The following is a 24,089-nucleotide window of genomic DNA, read 5'->3' as shown; positions in this document are numbered from 1 at the left end:
TACATCCATACTCCGCAAGCCACCTGACAGTGTGTGGAGGAGGGTACCTTGAGTAACTCTATCGGTTCTCCCTTCTATTCCAGTCTCGTATTGTTCGTGGAAAGAAAGATTGTCGGTATGCCTCTGTGTGGGCTCTAATCTCTCTGATTTTATCCTCATGGTCTCTTCGCGAGATATACGTAGGAGGTAGCAATATACAGCTTGACTCCTCGGTGAAGGTATGTTCTCGAAACTTCAACAAAAGCCCGTACCGAGCTGCTGAGCGTCTCTCTTGCAGAGCCTTCCACTGGAGTTTATCTATCATCTCCTTAACGCTTTCGCGATTACTAAATGATCCTGTAACGAAGCACGCCGCTCTCCGTTGGATCTTCTCTATCTCTTCTATCAACCCTATCTAGTACGGAACCCACACCGGTGAGCAGTGTTCAAGCAGTGGGCGAACAAGTGTACTTAACCTACTTCCTCTGTTTTCAGACTGCATTTCCTTAGGATTAATCACAGTCTGCATCTGCTTTAGCGACGATTAATTTTATATCGTCATTCCATTTTAAATCACACCTAGTGCCTACTCCCAGGTAATTTATGGAATTAACTGCTTCCAGTTGCTGACCTGCTACATTCTAGCTAAATGATGAAGAATCTTTCTTTCTGTCTATTCGCAGCACATCACACTTATCTACATTGAGATTCAATTGCCATTCCCATTCCCAAGTGTTCTGTAACCTACTTCCTTTGTTTTCGGACTGCATTTCCTTAGGATTCTTCCAATGAATCTCAGTCAGGCATCTGCTCTTCCGACGATTACTGAGGCGGAGCAAGGGTAAACAGCCCTTCGAGACGGATGGAGAACCACCTAAAAACCATCCACAGACTGGCCGGCACACCGGACCTCGGCACGAAGCCACTGGGTGCATTCTTGCCGAGGACTGGCATGCCTTCCCATTCGGATAGCAGCGCGTTGGACCGCGCGGCTAGCCGGGCGTGCTGTACTCACTTAGTGCGTTAGTTGTTTCTGTCCCTGCGTCTATCACTCTTCCGGAAACACATCACATCATTCATTACCTGATGTTTTCTGCACAGTTGAAACTGCACCACGAAGTAGACTACGTGTGTCAGTCCAGACTTTCCGTTTTGTGTATGCTTAGCACCTGACATGCTGCCCAGAAAAAATAAACATTAATGTTTCGCTTGAGCCCAGTCTATTTGGAGGTCTTAACCAACCTAAAAATGATTCCACCTCTGAAGTAACATCAGAAAGTAGGTGTGAAGAATCTGATGAAGAGTGTATTAGGCCTTACGCTAACAAATATTTTTTTGGAAAAAAGCAGTGCTCAGGTGGTCAAAAGAAGCTCCTCCTACAACTCGTATCCGTGCTCACAATATAGTTAGTCGCCTTCCAGGCGCTATACGTGAAGCAGAAACGCTTGATTAAACTGACATGTTGTCTGTTTGGGAATTATTCATTACTGGAGATGTATTACAACTAATACTCACCAATTCAAACGTCGAGATACATGACATGTCAAACAAATACAGAGCTCCTCAACCTGCATTCATAAAGCTGCTAGATATAATAGAACTGAGAGCATTTCTAGATCTGCTTTATTTATCTGGAGTAATGAAGTCTAATCACGAAAATGTTTTTGGACGTTTTGCTAATGTTGCAATTGGTCGTGATGTGTTTCGAGCCACTATGCACGTTCACAGATTTTTATTCATTTTTTCTTGTTTGCGTTTCGAGTGTGCTACTACAAGAGATGCTAGGAAGGCTGATGAGAGACTTGCAGCTATTAGAGATGTGTGGGAACTCTTTATAGACAAATGTCAAAAGTATGATACTCTAGGAGCGATCGTGACAAACGATGAAATGTAAGTACCCTTTCGTGCTAAGTGCAAATTTCGAATGTACTGTATATGCCTAAGACGCCGGCCAAATACGACCTGAAAGTTATGTGCCTTTGTGATTCACGAACATTCTGTTTATGCAATGAATTTGTCTATACAGCAAAGGGACAAATAAAAGTGTATTATGAGTTCCAAGATAGGATATTTTGAAATTAATAACACCAATTGAGGGAAACAATAGAAATGTTATAGAAGACAATTGGTTCATGTCACTTGAACTCTGTGATCAACTGGAAGCCCAAAAGATAACTGTCCTAGGCACTCTAAAACTAAATAAACCGCAGATCCCAGAAGAATTCAAACCAAATAGAAAGCGCCCATTAGAATCTGCATTATTTGGGCATAACGAAGGAAAAACAGTGTGTTCTTATGTTCCTCGGAAAGGTCGAGCTGTTGTGTTGCTTTCATCTATGCACCACGATCAGAAAATTAGTACTCAAAAGAGAAAATCTGGAATGATCATTGATTACAATGCCACAAAAGGAGGACTGGACGCACTGGACCAAATGTGCGCCAATTATTCTGTATCACGCCGAATACACAAACGGACAATGTCTGTATTTTATGCCATTTCAAACACAGTGGGAGTCAATGCTGCTCTTTTACTTTATTGCGCCAAATTACTTGATAAAACTCATGATTCAAAAAGAAGAGAATTGCTACAGCGGCTTAGAATGGATTTAGCAAAACCCCATATACGACGTCGAGATGTCCTACCCCTATCGTGAGCTGAGAGACGTTGTTGTCAAACTTGGTGGTACTCCTCTTGCCTCGACATCTTCAGAGCCAGAACCCATTACGAAAGCAAGATGCTACTAGTGTGCAAGAAATGTGGATAAGAAAACCAAAATAGTGTGTGAAAAATGCTCAAAACTTGTTTGTCCCGATCACAGATTCAGTGTGCCAAAATAGTTTGTTATCGTATCACAAATGCGTAAAAATGTTCGTAATATTCAGTGATAAAAGTGCAATTCAGAATTAAATGTCTTTAAATTACAGTCGCGTTTAACTTATTGGGGTACTCAGATACCTCACTAGAGTATGAGCATTTCACTAGAGTAGTTAAGGGTTAATTTCTAAAACGCGAGCTAAATGTCATCAACAGGTCGTGGTCATGTGGTTAACAGCATCTCTGTCTAGTAACACAAACAATGTTGTTAATACGGATAGCTCCAAAAATATTAAAATTACGGATAAATTATTGATAGTTTTAAGTTTAATGTGTGACTCCTCGAATGTCCTTGGAAGAATCGGAGACACAAATTTCGTCTGCCTGGCGCAGCGGCTGGCATCGCTTTGTCAAGATGTAAAGCATTGCCCAAACGTCCGCTGAGACCGATTCTGACGAATGGCGAGTCTTCACCCCCATTGCAGATGCACTTGCAGGGTTTCAATGAGGTTTTGAAGGATGAGAAAGTGATGTCTGAACCTGTAGGCGTCGATAAGTTGAAGTTTACGTTTGATAGAAATTTCGCAAAATCGATCTCTTTTGATGTAGGAACATTTCTATTTAAATTGAGTTCTGAAGATACTGTTGGTATCCACAAGTCAACTGTGTCCAGTGTCGTATTTGTTAAACTGAAAACGGATGGTTTATGTGATAAGGTGGTTGAATCTTGTGGAGGAACCTTGACGTTTAAGAACAGTGATGGTAACCTTTGTAATGGGGATGTCACCCATGCCTGTTTCCATATAAGAAAAGTCAGAATGTTCGAATTACTCTTTGAAATGCCAGGCGACAAGTAAATGAGGCAATATCCATATATGGGAAAGTCATAAATGTTGAGTAGCGCTGATCCACTTCCCAAAATGTTCTACTTTTTAACGGTTTTCGACAACAACAGGTCGATCTCCAGTGTTTTACTTCAGAGACGCGTGGCCCAGTTGCCAGCAGGCGAGACCCCACTGCCCTGACTAAAGGCTGCGTCTGCTAATGCTCTGAGACCTGCAACTGTTGTCACCGAAACGACTGTCAATTTACTGTAAATGCCACTATACTTCGTTCATCATCAGATAAACCTGATGTAAAAACACACAAACGCGATGATTAGTCAGCAGCCGTAGCTCTCGTACACTGGGGTTGTTCTGCTCTTGGAAATACGTCCAATTCATGTATTAGATATCTTATTATCATTTCACTGAAAATGAAACTTTGAGACATTATGATGTATTTACTTTGTAGAACAGTTGTGGTCTCACGGGAGCCAGAGTGATAAGCGTCATAGAAAGATGGAAAACATTTTCACGGTGTCGGGCACGCGGTACAAATGTTGCATTTGTACAGCTGTCACCGTAACACTGAAAACTGAACAGAATAGAATTGATCTGTAGCCAAGTTAAGGGATTTGTCGTGAGAATGACAAGACATTTAAGCTGCCAAACGTACTGCCGAACAGTGGTGAGAGGTGGAGAAAATATGGAGTTTTTGGTGGCTTGGGATTCTGCTGCTGATCGCCTCGTTATCAAAATAGCACTGCTGAAATGGATTCCTATGAGACTGATAAGGAAGGAGTTCAGAGATTACCAGACGACTGACTGTAATACCTGCAGTGGCTTTAATATTTAACTACATGACGAAATCACAGATCTGCGCTTTTACCCCACACAGATCTCATGCAGAAAAATTATCCTCGTTAAAGGAACTTTCGTCACGTTTGCTTTTAGTTACGATACTGTGATAGATAAGATTGATCAGCCCGGTCACTTATGAAGCGTATCCACTGAGTTTTACGATGAATTATTTCTTTCTGTTTCAAAATTAAATGACATTCACAGCTATGCTGTTGCCTGCTCGTCTCTTTTTACGTGTTCACTGCAACTCTTCACATCACTAGAGTAGCTGGATCACTAGCCTGGCCATTGCTGACCAGTTTAAATGCGCCGGAAAAGCTGTTTTCCCGTATTATCGCTGGGTCGACGTACGCGTAACGCACAGCAAAAAACGGGTCCTCATTTTCATACTTGGCTGTACTCGAGACAGCTTGGCATCCGCTCCACGTGAAAGGAAATCCAATGAGGTTCCAGCGAACGCGGAAGAATACATACTGCAATGCTTACATGAAGGTTATTCTTATGATGAATGGAGTACAGTATGTCACAGAGTCCAGTAATTGCAAATACAGATATGATCGCCAATGAAAATATTACGAACAAGAACACACCCGTGGAAATCAATATTATACACAATGTGATTTCTACGGGAACACCAGCGAATTACTCAGATGCGAAACCTTTAACCGAGTCTGTTGCAGACAACAATGACAATCAGACGGTCTGTCTACTGACAAGAAGAGTCATGAAATGGAACTGACCACTGCAGTCAATAATGACGAAAATTAAAATAATAACCGGTCTGAAAAGAAACATAAAAAGCGAAGGCTCCCACGAAGATATGGTGAGCAGGTCGTGCTTTTAACGTGAGAGAAAGCAAAACAAGTCAGTAACAAATTCACTAAGAGAGAACTGGAAAACACAGTTCAAAATCCTTCTACAGCAGGTCAAACACCAATCGGCAACATGTCAGCTGTGGTCAGTTGCATCTGGTACCGGAGACATAACTGATACATCAAGTAAAATAGTGGGACACTAAGTCGCAATATTGCTGCTCAAAAGTCGTGGGATTATGAAATGGATGAAATCACAGCCGTGTCAGATCATTCGATAAGAAGTGGATATCGTTTGGATATCTTTTTAACTTCAAAAAGTTAAGATTAAATGGAAGTAAGCTAGAACCCAATAAAAGTGGCGCATTATGAACCTTTTACAGTCATATCGTGTAGCGACACTTGAAAGTAATGTAAAACTTCTACTTAAACTCGTGTTTGCATGTGTTTGGTTGGTATCTCAGAAATTGGTAAAACTTATTCTGATACTGAAATACGTAAATCTCAGTTCTGGGCCACAGATCTGTCTTAAAATTAGATTCTGAAAGAAAGTATGTGAAGCACACATTACAAAATACGAAATTCAAGCTAGCCAATACGTCAAACAATTTGCCTGCGAGAGGGCAATCCGTTGTCATTAGAATTTCTATATGCTACTTGACTGAGGATCAAATAACTCATATTAAAATGTTGGCCTTGAATATGATTAATTTTTATCTTTAGTCTTGCAAACAATAACTACCATAACTGTTCCTGTGATTACAGAGCAAATGAATATTAATATCAACGCATCTGACTTTGTGTTAAAACTGCTTCAAAGTTCACAGGATAACACCTTTCTGAAAACTTTTACTGATTTGAAGCCTTTGACACGATACGATATTTTCACAAATACATCCCATATATCACTGTACCCTACAGTTAACATGAATATTGATGACAGTTAATTTCGTTGGTCTACCTGCGTGAACAGAACGCTCGTCTGTCCTGCAACCTGTTTCAGTTAAGAATATTGATCTGACTGTCCAAAAGCAAACTTCATCTGCCGTATAGCGATGGGCAATGCAAGACGGTGTCATACCAATGCACACGAAAATGCTCCTCCAGCACACAACTCGCAAAGTGCAACGTGACTACACAAATCACATTCATAAAAGTAGAGAATGAAAAATGAGGAACTAGACTTAACAACCAATAATTGAGAACAAAGTCTCCAAGTTAAACTATGCTTCATTAAACCGCACAATACACCCTTTCATAAAGTTCTCACAACTAAACAAGTTTGCAAAATATTTCTTTGTAATTTTCCTCTGGACAATTACTTTCCTTGACACTTGTTTCAATTATAAGGGAAAAGCATGTATTGCATTACAAAATTTTTAAACCGAAACTCAATCATACGCAATGTTCTAACAATAAGAAACTACACAATTACAAATATAAAAAAACATGATTGCCTTACACGCTAGCTTATATAACTCCTCCATTAATACAATCCCATTTAATCAGTATTTTTCATCAACAACATACTATTGCATAATTCTTCCTAAATGCAGCTGCCTCCACTGAATGGCAGACCAGCTTCTATCATTTTCAGTCCAAGTACATTGCCAGACTCTCTATAGTTGGGGAGCAATGAACGATGGTGGTTGCGGTTAGGTTCGTTCTGCGTATTTGACGTGACGTCATCCTCCGACAGCCAATGAACGTTCAGTAGTTTTCTCAGCGCTTTACTGTGAACGTCTTGGCCAGTGCGAGTGTTAAAAGTGTTTGTGGCGGTTATTCGCTGAATTTTTAATCAGTTTTCGTCAAAAACACATTACTGCAAAATTCTTTCTAAATACTGCTGTCTCCGCTGCATGGATGGCCAGCTTCCATCCTTTTCAGACCAAGAATATTGTCAGAGTGACTAAAACACACTGACTTCTACATTGACAACGTAAAACTAACCTCTCTGACCAAGACCTCTCGTTTCAGGAACAGACTTACAAAGTATGTGGTTATATCGATATTATAGAGATTGAGTACATTTATCAAATTCAGAATTTCATTCACATTTATGGCCAGTACTACCCGAAAATTGTCATGGCAAATAAAACAGCTACCTTTCATCACCCCTCCCTAATAAAATAGAATTTTGCAGAGTGGTTTCTGCTGATATAGCAGCAGGAAGCACTCAAAAAATTCTCCAAAGTAAACACTCACAAAATGATGGTATAAAGTGTGTGCATACAAATACCTGGGATGGGTGAAAATGTATACAAAATATCAGTGAACAAGTAAAAACTGATACTAATATGGTACATAATTGGAAATGTAAGTAAGAGCACATACATACAAACAAGTGTGCAAAGTATGTAAGTCTGCAGGCTTTCGTGGCCTTTCTCACTGAAGTTAAAATCTTCTGGGTTATTAGGTCACGTCATGTTTCTTCTAAAATGTTCGACGTTTCGACCCCTCTGCTGGGATCATCCTCAGGATCTTTTGGTGTCCACTACTGCTAGAACAATGAACACAGAACACAGTGTTCTAGCAGTAGTGGACGTGACGTCATCCTCCGACAGCCAATGAACGTGTTCTAGCAGTAGTGGACACCAAAAGATCCTGAGGAAGATCCCAGCAGAGGGGTCGAAACGTCGAACAGTTTAGAAGAAACATGACGTGGCCTAATAACCCAGAAGATTTTAACTTAAGTGTGCAAGCTTCCAGTAATAAGTCACTTCACATATTTCTCAAGATACATAAGAAATGGCATAACAAGATGCTCGCTTTGGTAAAACAACAATCTAGTTCAGTCAAATACAATGGCACAAAGACATACAATTTTTCAATAAGGTACAAAGCATTGCATTACAATTAGCTGTACAAACCTTTGAATGAAACCTTTAAGTACAAGTAGGTATTCCTGTGACTTCCAATGAAGTAAAAAGGACACCCACGTTTCAGGCAACAGGGTACAAAACAATTAAAATATTTAGTAAAATTGTGTGAAGACAAATGAATATTCCAGCTAGTTCAAATAAATCAAGAAACATACACACATTTACAATACGACACAAAATTACTTAGAATTGTCTGTTCAGTATTAAGAAAACCTATGAGGACGTCACACACTTATCACAGTTGCAGCAGCATGGTAGCATGAGCACATTCCTGGGCCAGACTCAGGGAACATAGCACTTTGCCTTCAGTTTCTCCACTGACAAGTCATAGCGCTCAAAATTGGTGTGTTATTTAGGCGAACTCAGGGAGGATGAAGTGTCTTGTCACAACCTCCAATGACAACCCATAATATGAAGATCGACAGTCATAGCTGTAGAATTGACATAATGAGCTTGTTTCCATTGGTCCATATTTCATGAACTGGAACATGGTATGACACTCAACTTAGTGCCACAGAAAATTGCATGAAGCCATCCAGCATGATATGTCCATCAGTGTTGTGTGTGTGTGTGGTAGCCAAGATCATCTCCCATATGGGCCCAGAATACATAAAACAAATTTACAAAGGAATTAGATAAGTAGTTACATCCATGTTAATACCATAATGAATTGTCCTGAAAAACGTATAATCCTGTGCACATGTGCTTGACTCAAATATCCTTATTTGGTATACATATAGTAGAAATGGTTATTTCATAACCCTGTAAGGCCTGTCAGTAAAGTTCTGGTGTCATTTCAATCAATTGCTTAAACAAGTAAACAGTTAATCATCAATCTGATATCACATGTCAATCTTGAATACATTTCTTCAGTTTTAAAGCACATCATATGAATGAAAAGACTAGGATCCAGTTTCTTAAGTTACATACATTTATCTGTCTGGCCATAATGGTAACAACCACTTACCTCATGTACAATAAGAACAGGTATAACGATGGTGGCAAACAATACAGCAAATTCTTATATACACACTCCTAGAATAGAAACCCTTGTTGGAATACAGTTAATGTCAGTCATGCATCACTCAACATCTTATACTATTGGAGGAAAACTCTTAGTTCTAACATCATCATTGCATCTGTCAAATTCACTGGTATCATAACAACTACAAATATATTCATAGTATAAAGGCTTTCACGACCGTTAGGAGCTGAAGAGTTTCATGGACCACGACCTTACATCCCGGAAGGTTTACCAGAAGATACAAATCTATTGTCATTCCAAGTGATAAGAGAGTAACCCGTTAATTATATTTTCATTGACAAGCTACAAGTTCTTGAAAATTCAAAGATAAGGTGTCAGCCACAAAGTAGCTCTGTTATCTGTTGAATGAGTTCCTCATAAAAACACAAATACAGGGCACAGTTCTCAACGAAAATGTTCATTTTAAATGTATTTTGGTTCTTGTTTCTACTACTAGCAGTGTACCTGTAAAGATAATATTAAACCTTATGCAGTATCATTACTCAGACAAAAATCTTCCTTTACCTCTCATTGGCTGCCTGCAATAAAGATCCATGAAAAACCCACATACATCATCATTACCGAAATAAAATCATTTCTCTTTGGCTTCCTGAATTATTTATTCTCAGAAACATCTCTTTACTTGTATACACATCATAATTCAATACATATTATTCTTTCATTAGCATCCAGCTTAAGTACCATTTCCTTTATTACATCACATTGACATATTTCATCACACAAGTACAGCTATGTCATAAGCACATCATTACCTATCCTATCTTTTCGTCTCTCTACTTTTTATATCAATGTCATACTTTACCCTTTCTCTGTCATTATTTAGACTGTGTCCAGTTTTTCACAATATACATTTTCAGCTAGAATTCTCAATTAGTATCGCTGTATTTCTAGCAGTCAATAGCTGAAGATTGCTAGCGTCTAATAACTACTTTGAAACATCTCAAAATAGCATCAGTACAGTTGACTTCTCAATCATTATTCACAGATTACAAAAAGTTCATGGCAAATTCGTATCTCTGTATTTCCAGCAGTCAATAGCTGAAGATTGCTAGCGTCTAATAACTACTTTGAAACATCTCAAAATATCATCAGTACAGTAGACTTCTCAATCATTATTCACAGATTACAAAAAGTTCATGGCAAATTACATTTATCGTAAGTTGGGAACCATCTTCTTGTAGTGTGAGGTCAATCTGTCTCAAAACTTACTTCAGTGTACTTACACTAGGATAGTAGGGGAGAGTTATTTACACTTATTATCTCAATAGAACTGTAGAAGAAGCCGATTGCACCATGAATTAGAAGAAGGAATAGTCACACCTAGCTCGAGAAAGCATCAGTCGCCAACTGATGTACTCATCACAGAGAGATGGATCCTATACCTACAAGTTTCTTGTAGTGGAATGTCGACCAGTCTTGAAACTTACTCTACTATACTTACCCTATGATAGAAGGAGGGAATCATTTGCACTTCGTACCTAAATAGAACAAAACAGTAGAAGAATTCGAGTGCCCCATGAATTAAAAGAAGGAATAGTAACATACAGCTCGAGAAAGCATCAGTCGCCAGCTGATGTACCCATCATAGAGAGATGGATCCTATACCTACTTTGGATCTAATTCTTTCTTCTTTTGCTGCATACCAATGGAATAACATAAAGTGGAACAAAAAACTTCATATTCGCCTTGACTTTAACTTCATACAGAAAAATTCGTATGGTACCAGGTTAGTTGGCAAAGACTTCAGAATGTGACTATAACTCTCGCATATCTACATCAGAAGCATCCTCTACATTGTCTATTTTATCACGTATAATTTCAGAGCTATCAAGAGAGTGTTCCATCTCCTGTGAAATATTTGACTTACGACCGATAGGTTCAGAGGAAGCTTGTGATTTTGACGAAGATAAAAATTTCAGACAGTTCATGTCTTCTTCCTCCTTTGAAATACAATTCCTGAATTGCAAAGAGACTAACTTGCCTTCACTTTCAGCTTTCATCTTAACGTTATTAATGTTTAGAGTAGCCTTGTATTCAGTCAATAAATCAACTCCTAGTATCATTTGTGTAATACGAAGGGGCAAAACTAAAAGTTGGCAGAAAACTGATGACATTAGCAAATGAAATATAAACGAGTATGTTTTCTAGCTTCTACAGATTTTCCAGTAATCACACCCTTAATTTTGATTCGTTTCAATAGAAGTGTTAGACAAACAATTAATTCCTAGCATTTGCTGAAAGCTGCCTCACTGACAGTCGAAATAAAACTACATGGGCCTAATGCCGCTCATAAGGAAACTTTTCCAACAGAAACGGACACTATAGGATGCATTAAGATGTTCTGATTGTCTACCTTCTCTTCCTGCAGGGTGTCTCTAGTATCATCAACCTAGAGAAAATTTATTCGTGTCTCCTCTGAATCCATGTTGCAAAACGTCTTTCCTAAGAAAGTGTCACTAAAATACACCATCAAATCATTAATTCAGTTCCCTACTGCTTGTGGATGTACATATTTTTCACATTTACTATTATCATCTGACCAAGGCATGTAATTAGTCGCCCGGTCAAAAACACTGATATCCCTTAAGTTTAGTGCTTTATGCTCAACAGTCTCCAGAAGTTACATCAGCTACAGCTCTAGCATTTGTCCTTTCTCTGGTAGATTTTGACATTTTAATGCAGTTACAGTAACACAGAAAGCAAAAGGGAAGTATTACACACGCTGAAGAACAACACTACACAAATAACAGCTAAAAACACTTCCTACAAATATTTGTGAAAACAGAAAAATATTTACATTATCACTGACAAAATTCACTGTATAAATGCAAATCTAAACTTCTAATAATATCACTATGCAGTTAAATACCTATACTTCATAAAGGACACAGCGTTGCATACACCATAAGAAGTAACTGTCTGTCTAACCACACAACACTTCAAGATTCAGTGAACAAGTATTCTTTTACACTGCAGTTTATCGTTAGCAGTAGTAAAGATCAATATGTTGTAGAGTATAGTGCAACTGAGAATGTTTCATTTTAGGCATTTGTAGTATTATGTAGTAATTAGAATAATTACTACATAATACTACAAATGCGTAAAATGAAACATTCTCAGTTGCACTATACTCTACAACATATATGTCAGAAACCGGTATTCAAAATTGAAGAAAATACACGAAAGTCTATTTCTCCACAAGCAAACTTTAATTGTTCGCCTGAAGATTTGTCTATATTGTTGCCTATTAAGAGAATGCAAAACAAACTATGTTTCTGTAATGGCTTACAATGTGTAATCGCATCAGTTGTTGCGTCACAGATCTTGAAAATAATTGCTAAGACCAAGCCTGTAGTTAAAATATTAATATGTATATGGTTGCAAAACAAAACTTTATCTAAATGCAAAAATCAGGAAACAACCATATAGGCTAATTATTGATCCTGGCAGAAAAAGTCGACAGGTGAAAGTAATATGTAAAACTTCTTCTAAACTCGTGTATGTATGTGGTTGGTAACTGATAAACGTATAAAACTGATTTTGATACTGAAATGCGTAAACTTTGCTGCAGGGAAACAAAACTGTGTTAAAACTAAATTTTAAACGAAAATACGTGAAGCACACGTTACACGATCCGAAATCCAGACTAGCCTGTACACTAAACAAATCGCCTGCGAGAGGTCAATCCGTTTTCAATAAAATTTATGTATGCTATTTGACTGCGAATTAAATGACTCTGATTAAAATGTTGGCTCTGAATATTATTAATCTTTGTCTTTACCCTCGTAAACAATGATTACCAGAACTGTTAGAGCGATTACAGAGCAAATGAACATAAAAAATTAACAGATATCACTTTGTATTAAAACCACCAGAAAGTTCACAGGATAACACTTCTGTGAAATCTTTTACTGATTTGAAACCTCTAAAGTGATGCATTTTTACAAATACATTCAAACAACGACTTACCTTACGATTGAGATGAAGTTCCCACAATTAAACAGGTTAGCAAAACATTCAGTTATAAACACAAAAACAGATAGGGCATTACAAAGTTTCTACACCAAACTTCAATAACACTCAACGTTCTAACAATAAGAAACTACACAATCATATGTGTAAAAAAAACTGGATTACCTTACATGTTGGCTTACATAATTCCTCCATTAATACAATCCCACTTAATCAGTATTTTCATTAAAAACATATTATTGCTAAATTCTTCCTAAATACTGCTGCCTCCACTGAATGGCAGACCAGCTTCTATCCTTTTCAGTCCAAGTACATAGTCAGACTCTCCATACTTGGGAAGCAATGAACGATGGCGGTAGCGTTTAGGCTCGTTCTGCGTATCTGACATAACGTCATCCTCCGACAGCCAATAAACGTTTAGTAGTTTTCTCAGCGCTTTGCTGTGGACGTCTTGGCCAGCGTGAGTGTTAATCGTGTTTTTGGTGGTTATTAGGCGATTTTTTAATCAGTTTATTGCGATTTGTCATAGCTGATGGTGGTGGTGCAAAATGGGTCTGAGCACTACGGGACTTAACATCTGTGGTCATCAGTCCCCTAGAACTTACAACTACTTAAACTGAACTAACCTAAGGACATCACGAACATCCAAGCCCGAGGCAGGATTCGAACCTGCGACCGTAGCAGTCGCGCGGTTCCGGACTGAGCGCCTAGAACCGCTAGACCACCGCGGCCAGCGATGGTGGTGGTAAGCAACAAATTCTCCATAAGCAAGCGAGGGGCATAATTTACAGAATACGCGCTCTCTTCAAGCGCGAAGCAGAAAACGGTGGACCTATCACAGGTGATACCAGATCTCAGGAATGCACAGGAAAAGCGAGTGGTGTCAGCTACAGAACTGTTCAGTGGATTGACAGTGAAGGTAATTTATCTGTCCAGACAAGTGAAAACCCAGTTTCCTGATCGCCAGGGAAACATCACAGTCGTGAGAAGCCTGTCACGAATTTAGGCGATTTTGACAAAGATGTTTTAAGGGGAGTTGTCTTAAATACGTACAAGGCAGGCGAATTTGCTACTGTTAAATAAATTACGTTGAGAATGCGTGAAACTATAAATTTTAAAGGCAGTGTTACGTCAAGGCGAAGAATACTGAAAGACATTCGGTTCAAATGTGTAAGTATAAATAAAAACGGGCGAAAGTTTTTAATGAAACGTTGTGATATCGCTGCTTCAAGGGCAGAGTTTTAAGAAGTATTCTTGAAATAAGAAAATCTGGCTATCAGAACATATTTTATTTGGACGAAACATGGGTAGACTAGAATCACTCAGGGAAAGCGTGTTGGATACTGAGTGATGATTCGGGTGGTTTTCAAGTACCAGTTGGTAAAGGGGGACGAATAATTGTGCCACACACTGGTTCTACTTCCGGAGTCATTCTAGGATGCAAATTAAAGTGTTCTGGGCAAAAAAGAGCAATTCAGGTGATTATCATTCTGAAATGAACTCTGAGACATTTACACTATGGTTTGAGTGACAGTTTCTCCCTTATTTGCCTGCAAACTCAGCGATTGTTATGGACAATGCGAGTTAACACTTAGTTGTTGACAAGGCTTCCACAACAAGTACAAAACAGCCGATATAGGGCTTCATACGTCTCGTGTAAAAGTGCGTGAAATAGATGGTACTGCACAGGAATACGGACATACAGTTTTGCGTTTGCCACCATATCATTGCCAGTACACTCCGATAGAGCTTATATGGGCACCAGTGAAAGGCTATGTTACAGAAGGAAACACGGCATTGAAAATTGCTGACACAGAGAGACTTTTGCACGAAGCACTTGACTGCAGAACACCTTCAGCATGGGCAAATGCGTTCGACAAGCAGAACAGGAGGAGCACATAAAGAAGAAAATTTCAATTGATAGTATTCTCGAGCCCATCGTCATCACTCTTAAGACCAGGTGAGTGAGACACTGGCACAGGCTGCAGCGATGTAAATGACGGCGGTCGCAGCGACTGAGAACAAGCAGAGGTGAGTCGCACATACAATATTCACTTTGCCTTTTTCTTCTACGGCTTCTATTCTGCAGTTGCAGTCTTACCAGCATCACTGAGGTATATTCACTCTTTTACGACTGTAATAAAAAGTCTTATTTACAGCAGCCGCTTTTTGCTTTATTTTGAAGCATCTTGAGTATTTTGGCTTCTCTACTTCCGTGCCGTAGTTTTGTGCATCGCTGCGGTTGTAAGATGACATTCGACGTTCGTCTCCACTGAATTATATTTTAGCACATGATTGCCGTTTGTGTGTGACAGACACATTCAGATAAGTCTGTGTTGTTGCGCATTGCACTTCACTAGTACTCAATAAATTTTAGTCTTTGTGTTTCTATGAGTCCACAACTGAGTTTGTATACTTTATCAACATTGTCTTAGTCAAGGTGCTTTCAGAAAAGCGAAATGTGTCTGCTATAAATAAAACGTTCGTGTCAGTCGCAAAAAGACGGAAAATTTTCCAATATTACACACAATATTTTTCTGGTATTAAAATTATTTCATTCGGAATTTTACATAACATGTAATTTGTGGTAGACTGTGTCCATGTTGATAAGTACATGACAGCAAGTTTTTCGTGTTTTATGAAAGTAATTATCTGTGAACCTTCATTTTGTCATCGGAGACAAGCGCCCGTGCCTCCGTGTGCGCAGATGCTCGTGACGGAGCACCGTAACTTGCTGTGCCAGACGACACAGCGGGTCTCATCCCTTCCGATCCGACTACCCCACAGTAGAAGCCATGTGCTGGTGGGAGCTTAACTCTGTGACAAATCGCAACAAACAGAATAAAAATTCACCGGTTACTTTTCGCCGGCCGGAGTGGCCGAGCGGTTCCAGGCGCTACAGTCTGGAACCGCCTGACAGCTACGGTCGCAGGTTCGAATCCTGCCTCGGGCATGGATGTGTGTGTGATGTCCTTAGGTTGGTGAGGTTTACGTAGTTCTATGTTCTAGGGGAGTGATGACCTCAGAAGTTAAGTCCCATAGTGCTCAGAGCCATTTGAAACATTTGATTAACTTTCTCCGCTGCCCGCTACCCCTTAAACGCAATCTTACAAACTATTTTCGTCTACCTCCCTACTCGCGTAGTGCATCCACCGGCAACGCTGTAATCCCCGACTATGCCTCTATATTGCGCGGACCTGAGCGTCCCGCTATCATTCATGGGTTGGCTCAAATGGTTCAAATGGCTCTGAGCACTATGGGACTTAACATCTGTGGTCACCAGTCTCCTAGAACTTACAACTACGTAAACCTAACTAACCTAAGGACATCACACACATCCATGCCCGAGGCAGGATTCGAACCTGGGACCGTAGCAGTCGCGCGGTTCCGGACTGCGCGCCTAGAACCGCTAGACCACCGCGGCCGGCCCATGGGTTGGCCTACGGTTGTTTGCGGGAGGAGACCAGACGGCGAGGTCATCGGTCTCATCGGATTAGGGGACGACGGGGAGGGAAGTCAGCCGTGCCCTTTCCCAGGAACCATCCCGGAATTTGCCTGGAGCGATTTAGGGATAACACAGAAAACCTAAATCAGGATTGCAGGACGCTGGATTGAACCGTCGTCCTCCAGAATGCGAGTCCAGTAATCTAACCACTGCGCCACCTCGCTCGGTCATCATTCATGGATTCATCTGTAACCAGTAGCGGATACAGAAAAACCTGAGGGAGGGGGCGCTAAAGATATTTTGAACTACGTGTATTAGGAGTTAGGTATGGGAAACTATTGTTATGTTATTAGTGAAAACATTGTTACGAATCTTGTAATAGCATTTTTACTCATAAATTACTATGAATTGCTATTATTAATAATTCACAATCAACTGATCATTCTCACTCTTGACTAACCTTCACACCTGCGCTTGCCACAACTGGAACTTTTCACTTATTCATTCTTCAGTCTTTATATTTCTGTAAACTAGCTTCCTATTCGGCGAATAGTCCGTATTTATAATGCTGCGTATCGAAGGTTTTCTGTACAGGGAAACAAGAGATTATTCGCGACTTTTCACGAACAAATGCCAGACATAATAACGTATCGAAATCACTAGAGTGGCCGGGACTTTTCCCATAACTATGTGCCAGAGAGAAACGCATAAAATACGATGACACAGACCCGGTGCTGTATAGGAAATTACAACTACTCGATAACTCGGTCCTGTCGAGTCGACTGACGAAAGAAACCAACGAATAGTGTGCGGATTGACTGGCGGGGGCGGCGCGGGTGGCAATGGGGTTGACCCCGCAAGCCCCCCTCCCCCCTTTCCATTTGTATCCGCAACTCGCTGTAACACAAACTGCCTGTTACTCTGAGAAAGTAAAAGTAACCTCTCTGACCAAGATCTGCGGTTTCAGGATCTGACTTACAAAGAATATGGCTCTATTGATATTACGGATGTTTAGTACATCTATCAAATTCACAATTTCATTCACATTTATGGCCAAAACTACCTGAAAATTGTCATGGCAAGTAAATAGTTAGCTTTCACAATTGAATATTAATATATTGGTCATTCCTTAAAGTTACATGGTTTGAAAGACGTTTTATATCCTGCAAACACTGGCATTCTCCTAATGCACGAAGTGCCAAATATCAAATCAGATGACGTCTGCTTCAGTAAACTCAGGAACAAGAAGAGAATTGGGAACCGCGATACTCACTACAGAGGGGATTATTTTCAACCAAGTGAAAACACTCCCAAACTGCAGGGGTGTCGCTGTCACAATCCACAACAACAGGGTTACCAACATTTATGCGTTGTCAGAGGGAACAGAACTGAGTCTTATAAAAGAGAGGTCGTTCCCGTTATTTGAGTACACGATGAAAGTTTAATTTTAGCAGGAGATTTTAACTGTGTCTTAAATGCTAGAGATCAGACCCTCAACTTCAACACGACACCATAATCAGCCTACTAAATCAAGGAGATGAATGTAACTGACACATCGGAACACAAGAACGATAATACGCCAGGTTTTACGCTTATCGCGAACATATCACAAGTCGGCTAGACACATACATATCTAATAGACTGAAAGCTGACAGGCGTTAATTAGTCGTTAATTTTGATAACAATTACCTGTCAAGCACCTTGCGTGTGCTGCTCGTGACGTACTTCTCTATACAAATGTAATGGGCATGGAATTGGTAAACGTAATACAGGGTGACAATTACTGAACTCTATGAAATAAAATCGTCATAACTTCTAACCGGTTTGCCTCAGGACGTTCAAACTGCACGGTTGGCCGCGGGGCACGATGGGAATTAGTACGCGCATGCTCACACGAAATATTGTTGTCGGTCATTTACACGTCAGAATGTCACGTTACAGCGTGCCTGAAGGTATAGCGCTTGTGATCCCTACTATGCGAGCAATAATAGTTCATCTGTGGCTTCAAGGAAGTTTGAGACCGACTTCAAGATGAAGATCATCGGTCCAAGTGTGCTAACAAACAAGAATTTGATTCGCAAGTTTGACGAAGCGGTTAGTGTTCGTGATGTGTTGGCAATGTTGGTCTTCCAAAAACGGTGAAAACGCCTGAAAACATCGAGAAGACGAGCGCTGTGTTTCAAACCTGCCCCAGGAAATCGATCAGACGAGCTGCACAACAGACAGTAATCAAGTGGGAGGCACTGTGAGAAATTGTTGTTGAAGACCTGCATCTCTTCCCATACAAAATTCAAACCCATCAGTCATTAATTCCCAGTGCCATGAACAGCTGTTGTGTTTCGCCAACACTATTGTCCACAGAATGGACGAACTGGACTTCGACGTGAATATTGTTTGATTTAGCGACAAGGCCTGCTTTCATTTGGATGGGTTCGTCAGTAAGCAAAATTGGCGCATTTTGAGGACTGAGACTCCGCGTTTCCCTATCGAGAAGTCTCTTCACACCCAATGGGTGGCTATGTGGTATGCAATGTCCAGTCGCGGAATAATCGGTGCTATTTTTCTTGATGGCACGGGAACTACCGAACAGCACGTGACTGTTTTGGAAAAGGATTTCATTCGCTTTATCCAAAGTGAGAGTTATTTCGACAAGACGTGGTTCGTGCAAGACGGAGCTCGACCCCATCGAAGCAGGAGAGTGTTTGAGGTGCTGGAGGACCACTTTGGGGACCGTATTCTCGCTTTGTGGTATAGAGAGGCCTCGATTGACCGCCATTCTCCGGATCTGACCACCGGCTACCCATTTTGTGGGGCTGTATTAAAGAGAAGGTGTACAGCAATAATCCTAAAACCATTTCTGAGCTGAAAACAGCCATTCAGGAGGTCATCGATGTTCCGACACTTCAGCAGGTCACACAGAATTTCGCTATTCGCCTGCGCCACATCATCGCCAATGATGGCAGGCAAATCGAACACGTCATGCCCTAAATCCGAATATCTGTAGTGATGTTTAGATGTTGAATAAAGTGTGTGCACGCCGTAGTTTTAACTAATTTGTGTTTCCTTTTTCATATAGTCACCCTGTAGGTAGTACTAATCGATAGAAACGCTGATAGTATAGTATCACAGAAAATGTGTTCGAATGTAATTGATAAAATAGTTTGTAGAAACTTATACAATGTGGCTAAGTCATCTGCATGATTGCAGGTAAACGACCTAGGTCAAAAGAAGCCATATTACCTCAAGAAATAGAAGGGGGAAGGGTATGGTCATTGATTTCTTTTGTCTTACGTTTTGGGAGAAGGGGTGAAGAAAAGGGACACAGTGCTGACAATGGACTGTGAAGCATGGAGGGCTGTGGTGTGTGAAATATAGGAATATACGCTTAAAGGCAGAAAACGTATTTGAAAGCTGAATGGTGAAATCGACTGTGTTTTTATTGTCCGATTTGAATAAGTGCACGAGTCTTGTATAAGAGCTGCAGCATTTGCTGTATTACGAATAAGAATACAGATCGGGCAGAGATTTTGAAAAATCCCCAGTAGCCGTATTAAATGGGCAGCACGTCTAGAGGCTACTGACGATAATACTTGTGCAGGTGATTGCAGGATTGCTAAATTGCTGTCTCTGACGTCATTTTTCTACCAGAATCGTGCGAAATATGAAGTTTTGTTAGAGAGGTTTTTGTACCGTCAGTAAGAGTGGAACCGTGCTGTGGCGAACGTTTGAGCAGATTCTTTTTCTGCTCGTATAAACAGCTAGGGGCGACTCACTTATGTGTTTAAAATTTCGTGCTTTTGACCCGTTAAAACATTTGTAACCTGTTTTCACCTAGAGGGTCATTAAAGGTGTCGCCGTAACAGTTGTGCAGGTGTCAATCCTTTTTCTTAATATTATTAATAGAACTAAGCAATAGGCCTGTGATGCTGCCGGAATAGCAGATCTCAATGAGAATAATAGAGTAATATATCTCATTTATATATCACGGGGTAAACATACATTGCATATAGGGCTTTTGTGCTGTTGTGGCTGTTGAATGGTTGCCCACCTGGAATCGACGCCATTCTCCAAAGGAATTTGAGTCGCTGGGTTAAGACGCAACACCATGACCGTGTGTTAGGTTTTAGAAAGACTGTTGTGTGTTTCGTACCACAGAAAATGTTACATAGCAGGAAAGATATTCGGCTGCCATTTAGATGGGAAAGATAACTATTTACCTGCCACAATATTCAACAAATGGTTAGATTTTCATGAGAACATCTGATGCTCGCAAAGGAACATGTATTGTATACTAATGCATACAATATTTCGGGGGATTACCTGCAGTAAGTGAAGCAGGCAAAAAGGAATACAAACGTCTGAAAAATGAGATCGACAGGAAGTGCAAAATGGCTAAGCAGGGATGGCTAGAGGACAAATGTAAGGATGTAGAGGCCTATCTCACTAAGGGTAAGATAGATACCGCCTACAGGAAAATTAAAGAGACCTTTGGAGATAAGAGAACGACTTGTATGAATATCAAGAGCTCAGATGGAAACCCAGTTCTAAGCAAAGAAAGGAAAGCAGAAAGGTGGAAGGAGTATATAGAGGATCTATACAAGGGCGATGTACTTGAGGACAATATTATGGAAATGGAAGAGGATGTAGATGAAGATGAAATGGGAGATATGATACTGCGTGAAGAGTTTGACAGAGCACTGAAAGACCTAAGTCGAAACAAGGCCCCGGGAGTAGACAACTTACCATTAGAGCTACTGACAGTCTTGGGAGAGCCAGCCCTGACGAAACTCTACCATCCGGTGAGCAAGATGTATGAGACAGGCGAATTACCCTCAGACTTCAAGAAGAACATAATAATTCCAATTCCAAAGAAAGCAGGTGTTGACAGATGTGAAAATTACCGAACTATCAGTTTAAATAGGCACGGTTGCAAAATACTAACACGAATTCTTTACAGACGAATGGAAAAACTAGTAGAAGCCAACCTCGGGGAAGATCAGTTTGGATTCCGTAGAAACACTGGAACACGTGAGGCAATACTGACCTTACGACTTATCTTAGAAGAAAGATTAAGGAAAGGCAAACCTACGTTTCTAGCATTTGTAGACTTAGAGAAAGCTTTTGACAATGTTGACTGGAATACTCTCTTTCAAATTCTAAAGGTGGCAGGGGTAAAATACAGGGAGCGAAAGGCTATTTACAATTTGTACAGAAACCAGATGGCAGTTATGAGAGTCGAGGGACATGAAAGGGAAGCAGTGGTTGGGAAGGGAGTAAGACAGGGCTGTAGCCTCTCCCCGATGTTGTTCAATCTGTATATTGAGCAAGCAGTAAAGGAAACAAAAGAAAAATTCGGAGTAGGTATTAAAATTCATGGAGAAGAAATGAAAACTTTGATGTTCGCCGATGACATTGAATTCTGTCAGAGACAGCAAAGGACTTGGAAGAGCAGTTGAATGCAATGGATAGTGTCTTGAAAGGAGGATATAAGATGAACATCAACAAAAGCAAAACAAGGATAATGGGATGTAGTCTAATTAAGTCGGGTGATGCCGAGGGAATTAGATTAGGAAATGAGGCACTTAAAGTAGTAAAGGAGTTTTGCTATTTGGGGAGCAAGATAACTGATGATGGTCGAAGTAGAGAGGATATAAAATGTAGGCTGGCAATTGCAAGGAAAGCGTTCCTGAAGAAGAGAAATTTGTTAACATCCAGTATTGATTTAAGTGTCAGGAAGTCATTTCTGAAAGTATTCGTATGGAGTGTAGCCATGTATGGAAGTGAAACATGGACGATAAATAGTTGGGACAAGAAGAGAATAGAAGCTTTCGAAATGTGGTGCTACAGAAGAATGCTGAAGATTAGATGGGTAGATCACATAACTAATGAGGAAGTATTGAATAGGATTGGGGAGAAGAGAAGTTTGTGGCACAACTTGACCAGAAGAAGGGATCGGTTGGTAGGACATGTTCTGAGGCATCAAGGGATCACCAATTTAGTATTGGAGGGCAGCGTGGAGGGTAAAAATCGTAGAGGGAGACCAAGAGATGAATACACTAAGCAGATTCAGAAGGATGTAGGTTGCAGTAGGTACTGGGAGATGAAAAAGCTTGCACAGGGAGAGTAGCATGGAGAGCTGCATCAAACCAGCCTCAGGACTGAAGACTACAACAACAATAACCACTGCTTCGTATTGCCATCTTTACTTTTATATTACTCGTTACCTGTTCTCCTAGGTATGAAAAAAGTTTGTGTTTGATTGCGTTTTCCGTTATTTTGTCTGTGACTTGGCCTTTGGCATTCACCAGTGAGCAGTAATTAAAACAACGTCGTCAGCAAAACCTAGACGATCTCTAAAGATTTTATTTGGAGTTATCCCAGTTCTGCCCGTTTAATACTGATGAATTTCCGTAATTCTCTCACTACCTTGTCCAATCCATAGTTGAACTTACACTTTTTATTTGAATATCTTTTGACATATCTGCCACAAATTTTACTTTAGATGTTGGATTCGTTAAAATTTCTTTATTATTTCGTTGTTTTTTATTGAATGCAAATTCCTTTATAATGATGATTAGTGTATTTCTGCGACTGAGATACAGAACATGTACAAAAGTTGTCAGATATTCACGTTTATAATTTTCCTCATTTCCTTTACGTTCTTTGCATTATTTTGGTCCACGCAAGACCTTCCTAAACTCTGTTCGATTTTCCCCTTGTAGTGGGTCGAATATTCTTCAGACCTCTTCAAAATCGTCATGGGTAAGATGTTATATGTCACTGACAAGAGGAAGGTTCCTCTGTAATTGTTAAGATCTGTTTTCTTTTCCTTTTCATATAATGGGTGTGTTAATACAGTACCACATTTCGGTAGTAAGCTGTTTGTCGTCCAAATGACACTAATAACTTCTGTTAAACGTACAACAATAGTGCCACTACAGTGCTTCCTTGCCGTCTCCTGATGCTTTGTAATTTTGAAGTTATTGTGTGATATCTCTGTTTTCTTCTGTTGCTGCTGGGTTTCAGTCTGATTGTATTTGGATTACATTATCAGAATTAAATTATTTTTTTACTGTATCGCAGATGTGTATTTCATAAACTGGAAGATTGGTGCTGTGTATTCCTTTAAATTATTTATGAATGTTTTCTCTCTTGGACTGTTCTTTTCTAAAATCTGAATCAACTGACTTTAGCTGATTTTTTATTTATTGAACCCACACCTTGCTGACACATTTTGATGCAAGTTTCCTGGCTTCTGTAAAGTTTTGTCCACTATTATCATTTTTATTTGCGTGCCACATGTTCCAAGTTCGTTGCCACTCCACATTTATATTTCCACCAGGCATGTTCCCGCTTTATTTTCAAGTAGAATGTTTTCTTCTGCAGTCTGAGTAATATATTTTTGATGTATGTATAAATATTTAGGTATTCCTTTTCCGAAAAGCATTTTCAAATCA

The sequence above is a fragment of the Schistocerca piceifrons genome, chromosome 6 (genome assembly GCF_021461385.2).
Source record: "Schistocerca piceifrons isolate TAMUIC-IGC-003096 chromosome 6, iqSchPice1.1, whole genome shotgun sequence".
Classification (NCBI taxonomy): Eukaryota; Metazoa; Arthropoda; class Insecta; order Orthoptera; family Acrididae; genus Schistocerca; species Schistocerca piceifrons.
The sequence above is the reverse complement of the archived record's forward strand: the minus strand, read 5'-3'. Positions refer to the sequence as shown.